The following is an 11,241-nucleotide window of genomic DNA, read 5'->3' on the forward strand; positions in this document are numbered from 1 at the left end:
TAGTGTTTTTGCCTCTTTTGTTGTAAGGGAAACAGATCCCGCCCCCCCCCCCCCCAGTACTAGATACTGAACCCATGGGGTTCTACCACTGAACTACATCCCCAGACCTTTTTATTTTTTGTTTTGTTTTGAGACAGTGTCTTACTAAGTTTCCAAGCCTGGCCTCAAACTTACTATCCTCCTTTCTCAGCCTCCCGAATCACTGGAATTAGAGATAAATGCCTCTGCACACTGCTTTAAATGTCTTTTTTGTTTGGTTTTGGCACTAAGGATTAAACCCAGAGGCATTTAACCACTGAGTCACATCCCCAGCTCGATTTTATGTATTATTTAGAGACAGGGTCTTGTTGAGTTGCTTAGGGCCTCGCTAAGTTGCTGAGGCTGGCTTTGAACTTGCAGTCCTGCCTCAGCCTCCCAAGCACATGATAACTTTCCTTTAAAAACCTAGGATGCCTGCAGTCAAAATGCCGCCCATCTATTTTAACTACATAACAGAATCATGACTTAGTAGATTCACTGTAGTTAATCTTCTCCATACCATCTATCTCTAAACAGCATCTTGCTTAACTTTTTGGAGACTGCGGTCTGGCATTTAGCTGCCCTCATGGTTGGTATTCCCTTAACACTCACCATATTATATCCTGAAATTAATCTCTTTAAAGGAGATGGGAAAAGGTTAGTTCTTCTTTGTAGTAAGTTTTAAACTTAGTGTCATTTTTACTCTAAAATGCTCAAGATAACCTTTTTAGCCTGGTTTGTTTGCAAAAGCCTGGCCACGTCAACATTTAGGAGCCTCATTTGCAATGTAAGGACTGGTGGGCCTGCTCCAGCAGCTGGTGTGGCACCAGTAGGATGTCCTGATCCCTCCACCACAGCTGCCCCAGCTGAGGAGTCTGAAGGTGACATGATCTTTTTGACTAAATTCTTGTAACATGTTCAATTAAAAAAAACAACAACAACAACTTTAAAATTGCTCAAGATAAAAGATTCAGCAAACAACTGAAGAAAAGCAGAAAATTAGGAAGGAGGATCATTTAACATTGGGTACCTGCTTGTATAATGCTTTCTCAGTCTCTCTGAGGTTAAAATTAAAATCTCTTGCCTGAGGTAACACAGCAAGTGAGCTGCAGAGCAGGGGACTCAGGATATTATTGCTGTGAAGGAATAAAATTATCTTCTGATAAAAAATATTCTCTTCTTGACAATGAACAAACCTAAGGTCTATATGTGATTATAATAGCTTATACAATATTAATCAGCTTTGAGTCATATAGTATGTACCAGATACTGTTCTAGGTGTTCTAAAAGTCATTTTTAAGCCTTACTCAGAATAACAAATGAGGGCAATATTAGTATTGCTACTAAAAATATTCTGAAATTATCACATTATACCTGGGCATAGTTGCACACTTCTGTAATTCCAGTGACTCAGGAGGCCAAGAGGATCGCAAGTTTGAGTCTAGCCTGGACAATTTAGCAAAACCCTGTCTCAAAAAAAAAAAATCACATTAGTTATTGCAGTAAAATAATTTGGTAACAGTCTGGCATAGTTAAGAACTGATATCCATGTGTGTAATCTTTGAGAGAAACAAAGCCTTAGTAATAGATGGGCCTTCATACGTAATAGGTAACAGAATTGTGCATACATAATAGTTCCCAAAGCAAAATGCAAATGAATATGTCCTCCCTCACTGTCATCAGGGAAGTCAAAAATCATTTTTAACCTATCTAATTAAAAAAAAACTTCTAAAGCAATACTAGCAGAAATTTGGAGCTGATAATAAGTTTGCATTTCTGATAAAATCCTGTGGCAATGTGAAAAATTTCAAAAGCCTTTGACCAATTAATTTAGTTTTAGAAATCTACAGGAAGTATTACAAAGCAAAGATACTTACTACAGCTTTATTTATAATAGAAAAGTTTGAAATAACCTAAGTGTTCAACATCACAATAATGGTAAGTAAATGTTGGATTCCATGTGACACAATTTGAAAGGCAGAATATTTAGTTATGGAAAGTGTTTATGATATGAGAAAAAATCATATGGTATATATGCTTTGAATCCGTTTTTGTAAATAAAAATGCATATGTGAATAAAAATATGTTCCTAGCAGTTAGCTGATGTCTATCTCCAGAGGGTGGCATTAATAGGAATTTGCTTTACAGTAATTTCCAAATTTTCTACCAAGAAAATGCATTGTTTATCTTAGAAAACGTATTTTTAAGGAAAAATTGTTTTCAAAGAATTTTGAGAAATATACTAAGAATATCATGTTAAATAAAAAATAGGTTCTATTTGTGTACATGACAATCTGGAGAAAAAAAAATGTATAGGAAAAAAATACAATCAAAGATGACCAAATAGCAATGATTCCTCATAAAGGGAGGGGCTGTGGAGGGTTTCCTGGTTAGGTGATTGTTAAGGCTTTTCCATATTTTCCGAATTTGCCTTCAGTTGAGCAACTATTGTATTATAACCATAAAAGGGGATTATTCTCAAAACTGCTATAAATAGTAGTCATCTATTTCTAGTGAGAAAAATCTAGCAAGGCAGAAGTGTCTAGATGTGCTTAACTTCAGAGACATTGCATTTGACTCTGTAACTGCTGAATGCTAAGAGTCCGGAGAAGTCATCTGAAAGCACAACAGTTAGCTTATCCTGAGATGTAGGCAGTTATTTCATTGCAGATGTTTAAAAGGATACATCACTTTTATAAATCCAAGTTATTTTTCCCAGTATGATATCATATTTACACTAAGTTGTACATTTTTTTCCCAAACTGTAAGTGCTGAATCACCCAACTTGCCCTGCTAAGTATTAGGAAAGGCAAGACATGACTTGTAAATTGAATAGCCTTAGCGGGGTGGGGGGCAGGAGTGTCTTGTACTTTTCTCCCAGGTATGCTTAAATAGATTAATAATGTGATCCCTAAGAATGTGGGTTTTTAGGAAATAAGTCTTTACAGATTCAGTATCTTAAAATCACTATATAGTATTATTTTAACCATCTCTTGCACTAGAAGCACAGGTGTGGCTAGACTGCAGGTCTTATGGCATCCTCTGCTTTTTACTTTGCAAATGATTCGCTGTAGGCTGTTCTGAGAACTCCTTCATTATTCATTGTCCCTCTTCAGGCTCCCAATTTAGCTAAGCTCATTCTCCAAAGCAATATTAACCAAAGTCAGACTTGAGATGAGATCTGAAAATTATCTAGAGGGGAGCTAGGTTTACTTTGCCAGTTGTAAATATAAAATCTCTTAAATTGCTTAGATTGTACCAACCTAAAGCATAAGAAAGAAATCTGCATATAACCAACAAAGAGTAAGTATCTCAAATTCCATTCCAACCCCTTAAAAAAAAACAACTGCCAATAGTTTAGTGTCCTCCAAGTGATTTCTTTGTGTGTATGTATATGAAGATAGAACTATATTTTTACCTTTTTTTCCTTAATATATCATGCATCTTTGTGTCCAGAAGTAGTGCGCTATCCTGTTCTTTTGACGGTTGTGTAGTGTTCTGCTGTGTTCCATTGTGTCATAATTTATTTACCTGATCATCAGTTAATAGGATTCAGTCTTCAATGGTCAATTATCATTGTTCATCCAGCACTGAAGAAAAATGGAGTCATAAAAATCACCTTACATTTCTACATAGTTATAACGTACAAAGAACACATGTTCATTTTCTACTTTGATCCTCTCTGTAACCTTTTTTTGGGGGAGGCAGAGGTACTGGGGGATTGAACTCAAGGGGCACTAGACCAATAAGCCACATCCCCAGCCTTATTGTGTATTTTATGTAGAGACAGGTTCTCACTGAGTTGCTTAGTGCCTCTCTTTCGCTGAGCCTGGCTATGAACTTGAAATTCTCCTGCCTTGGCCTCCTGAGCTGCTGGGATTACAGGCTCATAATCTTTTTGAAATAGGCATCTGTGATGCCCACTGTACCAAAATGGATCAGCCAGACCTCCCAGTCAGTGAGAGCTAAAACTGGGATTTAAACTCTGAATTTTAAGCTCCTTATCTAGTGTCCTTACGCTAAGAAGACTCCTGTCCTAGACTCATGCTTTGTACTGGAGTAGCTAAAAAGTTGCAAGGCTTTAAGGTCACATCTGTAATCATTCCTGATTGGATTTTAATGTCTTGACTTTCAGTAGGCAAATTAAGCAATTGCCTCTTGGGAATGTCAGAAAGGGATAATTCAGATTGTAATTATTGGGACCAACTGCAGTATAGAAGCATCAGAATCACAAGGATGCAGCTGTCAAACATCTGTATAGTTTTTTGTTTTTTTTTTTTTATTTAAACATTCTGAAAGAAGAAACATGGCACTCCTTGCTTCCATTCTTCCTCCTTCCCATTGTTTTGAAATGCATTTTTTATTCGACATATTCAGTCACAGTTGATTGGCTCATCCATTAATTTATTGTATTAATATGTGAGCTCACAAATGTAGAAACTATCTTGTTCATAGCTCTTTGCCCAAACCCAGTATAGTATCAACGCCTAGCTGACAACCAACAATGTCTGGTAGTTGTGCTATTAAGAAACAGGATTTAAAATGCTTACTCAGATCAGACCTTGATATAATCAAGGCCCATTGTTACATAAGGCCAATTTCAAAATACATTGTTATTCATTTTATCACATCACCCCTAGGTTAGAAACAATTTGATAGCATAAGTCGGACAAGCTCTTGTAAGTCCCACATTACACTAGGAACAGTGGTGACAAACAGAAACTAAACTCCTGTTATGGTGTAGCTTGTGTCCTGAATATGATACTTAGAGTGATAACTGTTAAAAGGAGAACAAAAGAGGGTAATGAAATCAAGAGTATGGGGAGGATTTGCACTTTAGACAGAGTAGCCAGGGGTGCCTGAACAAGTGGGTGACATTCAAGTAGACACATGAATAATGAGAAGAAGATAGCCACATGAAAGGAGGAGAGTGAGTCTGAGGAATTCAAGGAATCACCCAAGGTCAGTGTCACTGGAATAAAGGGAGTGGGACTGGGACTGATGGGAATCAGAAAGTTAGCAGAGACTGGCCACACAGAGCCTGGGAAGGATTTGTTCTCATTGCAAAGGGAAGCCTTTGCAGAATTGGTATGAAAAAATAATATAAAACATCATCATTTATGCCTTTGAAAATTACAATGCTGGTCAGATATAACATTTTTTTAATGTTAAAAAAATAAATAAATAAATTTACAATGCTGCTGCTGGACATGGTGGCTCACACCTGTAATCCCAGTGGCTCAGGAGGCTGAGGCAGGAAGATCAAGATTTCAAACTCAGCCTCAGCAAAAGTGAGGCGCTGAGCAAGTCAGTGAGACCCTGTCTCTAACTAAAATACAAAATAGGGCTGGGGATGTGGCTCAGTGTTTGAGTGCCCCTGAATTCAATCCCTGGTACCCCCAAGAATTACAATGCTGTATAAAGTGGAACTAGACAAGAGAAGGGGGCTTTGTCCACTTTCTGTTGCTGTAACAATGCCAGAGGCTGGGTGATCTCTAAAGAAAAGAGATTTCACTTAGTCCACAGTTCTAGAAGCACAAGAGTGTGGCATCAGCATCTGCTTAGCTTCTGGCAAGAGCCACGTGCTGGTCCATGCATGGAGGAAACGTGTTAGAGGAAGTGGGGACATGCAGAAGAAAGGGGACAAAGGAACTGACCCACTTTATAATAACACACTCTCATGATATCTAACCCACTTTCACAGGTACTTTAATTCTTTCATGAAGGTGGAGCCCCCATGACCTAATTACCTCTTAAAATTCCCACTGCCTCTCAATACTATTACATTGGCAATTAAATGTCAACACACGTTTTGGTGGGAACAAATCATATACATCCAAACCAGAGCAGGGGCACTTACCAGACAACCTGACACTAAGCTTTTGTCTGCAGAAAGTGGACACCTGCTCTTCAAAAGGCAAAGTAAAACCAGGCACAGTGGCATAGGCCTGTAATCCCCAGTGACTCAGGAGGCTGAGGCAGGAGAATCACAAGTTTGAGGCCAGCCTCAACAACTTAATGAGCCCTCAAGCAAGTCAATGAGTCCCTGTCTCAAAATTTTAAAAAGCTGAATGTGGCTCTGTGGTAAATCACCTCTGGGTTCAATCTCCAATACCAAAAAAACAAAACAAAAAGCAAAATGAGTGAGGGAATAGTTTTTTGAAAATAGATGTGGGACAGCAGTTATCTTTGCAATGTTTAGGAAGAAACCCATCATTTTGTATTTCTTATAAAATGCTGAATTGTGGATTAGTACTAGTTTTATTATTATGGTTCATTACTTTCATATATCATGTGTATTCTGTGTATGCTATGGATTGAATTGTATCACCCCCAAACTCATACTGAAGTTCTAACCCCCAGTATTTCAGAAAATGACTATTTGAAAATGGGATCTTTAAAATAATGTCAGTACGGTGGGCCCTAGTCCAAGGACTTACCCTTATAATAAAAGATTAGGACACAGACAAGCACAGAGCAAGGGGTAGAAAATCATGTGAAGACTTGGATGATTGTCTAAAAGCCAAGGAGAAAAACCTCAGAAGAAATCAACCCAGCCTATGCCTGATCTTGGACTTCTAGTCTCCAGAATTGTGAAAAAAATGAATTTCCACCCAGTCTGTGGTTTTTATAGCAGCTCTAGCATATTAACTATTTCAAATATTACATCACCAAATATTTTTAATGATTCCTAAAAATCCGCAAAGGTTTCTATTCAAAGGAAGGAGGAGGGGCTGGGGATGTGGCTCAAGTGGTAGCGTGCTCGCCTGGCATGCGTGCAGCCCAGGTTCGATCCTCAGCACCACATACAAACAAAGATGTTGTGTCTGCCGAAAACTAAAAAATAAATATTAAAATTCTCTAAAAAAAAAAAAAAGGAAGGAGGAGAAGAGAATATGGACATGATTTCTCCAAGTAAGTGGCAGAAAAAGAAAACCTGAATCACAATTATTTTCCATTACTTCTCCATCTAACAGCAAGAAGACCTTCAAGAAGACTGTGAGACTTTCAAAAATGCTCCTTAACAGGGAGCGACTACCTTTGTCTTCTCCCTTTTTTCTTGCTGCCTAGAATGCAGCTGCAGTAACTTAGGCTCTTGCAGTCACCTTGAGGCAAAAAATAACCCCAACAACAGAAAGAATACACACTATGAAAGAAGCCTGTGTCTGAAGGCTTCAGTAAGCGCCATGCCAACCCTGAGCTGCCTACCCCTGTCTTTCTTATGTATGAGAATAAACTCAATGTAAGACTAAGCCAATGTAAATTGGGCCTTGGTTGCTTGCAAATAGGCCTAACGATAATTATTACAAAGGATTTTTCCAGTCAGTTAGTGGTAGAATTCATCAAATGGTACTTGGAAAAACAATTTTCAATATACTTTAAAAAAAATTTTTTTGTAGTTGTATATGGACATCATGCCTTTATTTTACTTATTATTTTTTAATGTGGTGCTGAGGATTGAATCCAGTGCCTCACACATGCTAGGCAAACGCTCTGCCACTGAGCCCTCAATATACTTTTTTAACCATTACAAATTTTAAAGACTTTCTTTCCCATGGCCCTCCATTTTCTCTGAAATGCAAAGCAGGATTTTATGATGTGAAATGAGGGTTTGTGTCGCCTGAGGTGGGTGGGTGGCAAAGTATCAGGATCAACCTGGGGGGGGTAATGAAACAGGGGTAGGCTAGAGATACTTTAAAAAATATATAAAAAAATAAATCATTTTGTTATTAAAATTAAAACCAAATATTTCAATTTTTAAAATGAATTTTTTCAATTTTTCAAAAAAATGTATTTTTATATTTAAATTTTGAGTAGATGGACACTTTACAAAAGGTTACCTTTGTTTTTGGTTATTGACATCTTGACACCTCATTTAACTATTTGAATAATTTCTGTTATTAAAAGAAAATAAGATTTCAAGACATGAGGGAGTATGGTGATGGCCTGGTTATATCTGTGTTTGAATGGTGGCTCTGCCTTTACACATTCGAGTGTCAGCCATCCCTTCTGTGAAAGAGAACAACTGGGACTGTGACAAAAAAATAAGCAAAATGATATGACATTTTAAAGTGTTTAACACTCAGTAAAAGCTAACAGTCCCTTTACTTTATCAATTTATTTCTACCTCATATAAAGTCCAAGTGTTTCCAGGTTTTTCTATTGCATGTCTAATATCATCAAGGAGCACATGTGGGCCCCACTTATATTAGCTATAATATAACTTCATAGTAGGCTATGAAGATAGTCTTGCATAATTAATAATTACAGTTGGCATTCAGTACTACAGCCAGGCACATGTCTATGCATTTTCATTTATTCTTTCCCCAAAACCTTGAAAAATAGTTGCTATTAATATGATTATAAGGAAGTCAGTGAGAAATTAAGTAAATGGCCCAAGGTTGCATTCAGTTGGCAAAAAAACAGTATCTGACCCCAGGTGGTGGAGATCCCGAGATGGTATAATTGATTACTATACTGCTGAAATAGGTTAATAGCTTAGGAGTCAGAGAGGTGATTTTCCTGGTCAGTATGAAGCGCTCCCTTTTAAAGTTAATAATGACTCCCTGTGGGACTGTCCGCAAAATCTACACAGACTATGGCACTTGTTCTCTAAGAGTGACTGTTCCCCTAAAAATCCTAAAAGAGAGGTTTAAATGACCTCTTTTGAGACTTTGTTAAAGAACCAGTTCTGATACACTCACTTTTGTATCTTCTCGATTCAGTGAATTTCATCATTCTGTTGCACAAACAAAAGAGGAAGATCAAAGGGCTGGGATTTAGCTCTTGTTCCAGAAAAAGCTTAGCAAGCAAAGGAAACCAGGAAGACCACTGCTTGATGACCACAAAGATAATTTCATCTTTCAAGCTCTTTTCCATTCTTTAATACAGTATCTATAAATAGCAGGCTTTAAGAATTGTTTAGGGGACAGACGCATGGCACATGCTTGTAATCCCAGTGACTGAGGAGACTGAAATAGGAGAATTGCAAGTTCCAAACCAGCATCAGCCATTTAGTGGAGACCCTGTCTCAAAATAAAAAGGACTGGGTTTAATCCCTGTACCCTTCTTTAAAAAGAATCATTTAGGGAAAGCAATGAATGACACTAGCTTCAGTGATCTCTGGGAAACATGATGACAGGCTCACCACCAAGTACAGTGGTATACACCAGATGTACATAGTATGTACCAGATGTCCATCCTGCTGCTGCTTTCTCGTAGGTTACAGGAACCACAGGAGTCCTGACCTAGGAGGAAAAAATGGTTTATGCTATAGTGAATGCTCTGTCACCAAGATCCCTTTAGAACCAGGTGCTCAAACCTCAGCTGCTGAAAGTGTTGGCTGATGGCTCACAGCTGAGCCTATCCCTCTGGGAATTGCCTTCTCAGGAAAATCCACAGGCTAAGTGCTAAACCCTCTCTTCCCTCAAGACTGGATACCTGGATCAGCTTATCCAACTCCAGACCTCCCCAGGCCTCCCTAGACCTCTTGCTAGTGCATCTCAGTCCTACTTCTCTTGACCCATCCTCTTTCCTTTGCTGACGCAGGAACGTTGCTCCTGAGAGACTCACCAGGAAAGTTCTGACCTAAGACAAACTCAAATTTCTTCCTATTCAGTTGAGAGATTCCAGCTATCCCTCAAAACAACAAAGTATCTTTTCCAGCAAGAATGTTTTTATTGCTTATACAAATGAAGTAAGCGTAAAACAAGATAGCTGAATGCCTACCTATGTTACTTTGGTATGATCTGCACTATTAATAAATCTTCATACACTCAGCAAACACAAATGTTGGATCATGGGTTCAGTAGCAACATGGAGAATATGACAAGTAGGGTTGAAAGTTTACCCAAATGAATTGGAAAGGGTCCACATGTTTCCAAAATCTGCACACAGATATTTATAGCTTTATTCACAATTCCTAAAACCCAGAAGCAGCCAAAATATACTTCAGTTGGTTAATGAATAAACTGTGGTACATCCAAATTATGGAATGTTATTCAGCACTAAAAATAAATGAACTATCAAGTCATGAAAAGACATGGTAGAAACATAAATACATATTACTAAGTTAAAGAAGTCAATCTGAAAAGGTTAGATGTTGTGTGATTCCAACTATGTGACATTCATGAAAAAGGCAAAAACTATGGTGAAAGTAAAAAGATTGGTAGTTGCTAAGGGTAAGGGGGAAGAAGAGTGAAAAGGCAGAGCCATAAAACTATTCCGAATGATATTATAACGGTTCATACATATTATTGTACATTGTCAAAACCCATAGGATGAACCCCAATGTAAACTATGGGCTTTAGATAATTGTGTTTCACTGTAAGTTCATCAATGTTAACAAACTGTGCTGCTATAAATAGCAGGGGTTTGGGGACCATGCATGGAAACTTGATAATTTTGGCTCGATTTTTCTGGGACTCTAAAATTGTTCTTTAAAAAATGGGTATGTCAAAAAAAATCAGAAAAGCAGAAATGTCCAAAGCACTGGAATTTGGCAGGTAAACCATTCTGGACTAAATAGAATGGTGAAAATGGAACAGGAAGGAAGGTTATGACCTTGTAGCGAAGAGCCTAAGATGGCAAAGTGAGTTACTGGGACTTTATCCTATAGACGAAAGGGTGCCGTTGAGGATTACTGAACAAGGTACTTGGGTAAAAAACAGACTATTTTAGGAAGATCCTCTGGCAGCTGTTCTGTGAGGAGAATTGTGGAAGATGGACTGTAGACAGACTTGCTTAAAAACAGGAATAAAACACAAGTGCCTGGACCTATAAAGAAAAGGGTACACAAAAGATCATCCAGGTTTTGGTTACTAACTGGATACAGGATGAAGAAAATGATTCCATGAGAAAAATCACACATCATTTTCAAAATTTTGCATTATTTCATACACTAAACATTGACTGAATACCATGTGCTCAGTTCTATCAGTTCCATCTCCAAAATTAATCCGGAATGTGCTTATCTCCCATTTCTGTAGATCTCACATTCAATCTAGTTACCAGTACTTCTCTTCTGAAAGATGGCTGAAGCTTCTTAATTATAGCCTCCTCTCCACTCTGGTGACTCCATACAACCACCAGTGATCATTTAACACAAAAATTGGGGTCACTTGCCTAAATCTCCAATTGCTCCCCATTGCACTGAGAATAAAAAACCAAACTTCTTAGGAGGGTTTTTGCCTGATGTCCCACCTCAGTGGACTGCCTTTCACC

The sequence above is a fragment of the Marmota flaviventris genome, chromosome 9 (genome assembly GCF_047511675.1).
Source record: "Marmota flaviventris isolate mMarFla1 chromosome 9, mMarFla1.hap1, whole genome shotgun sequence".
Taxonomy (NCBI): Eukaryota; Metazoa; Chordata; class Mammalia; order Rodentia; family Sciuridae; genus Marmota; species Marmota flaviventris.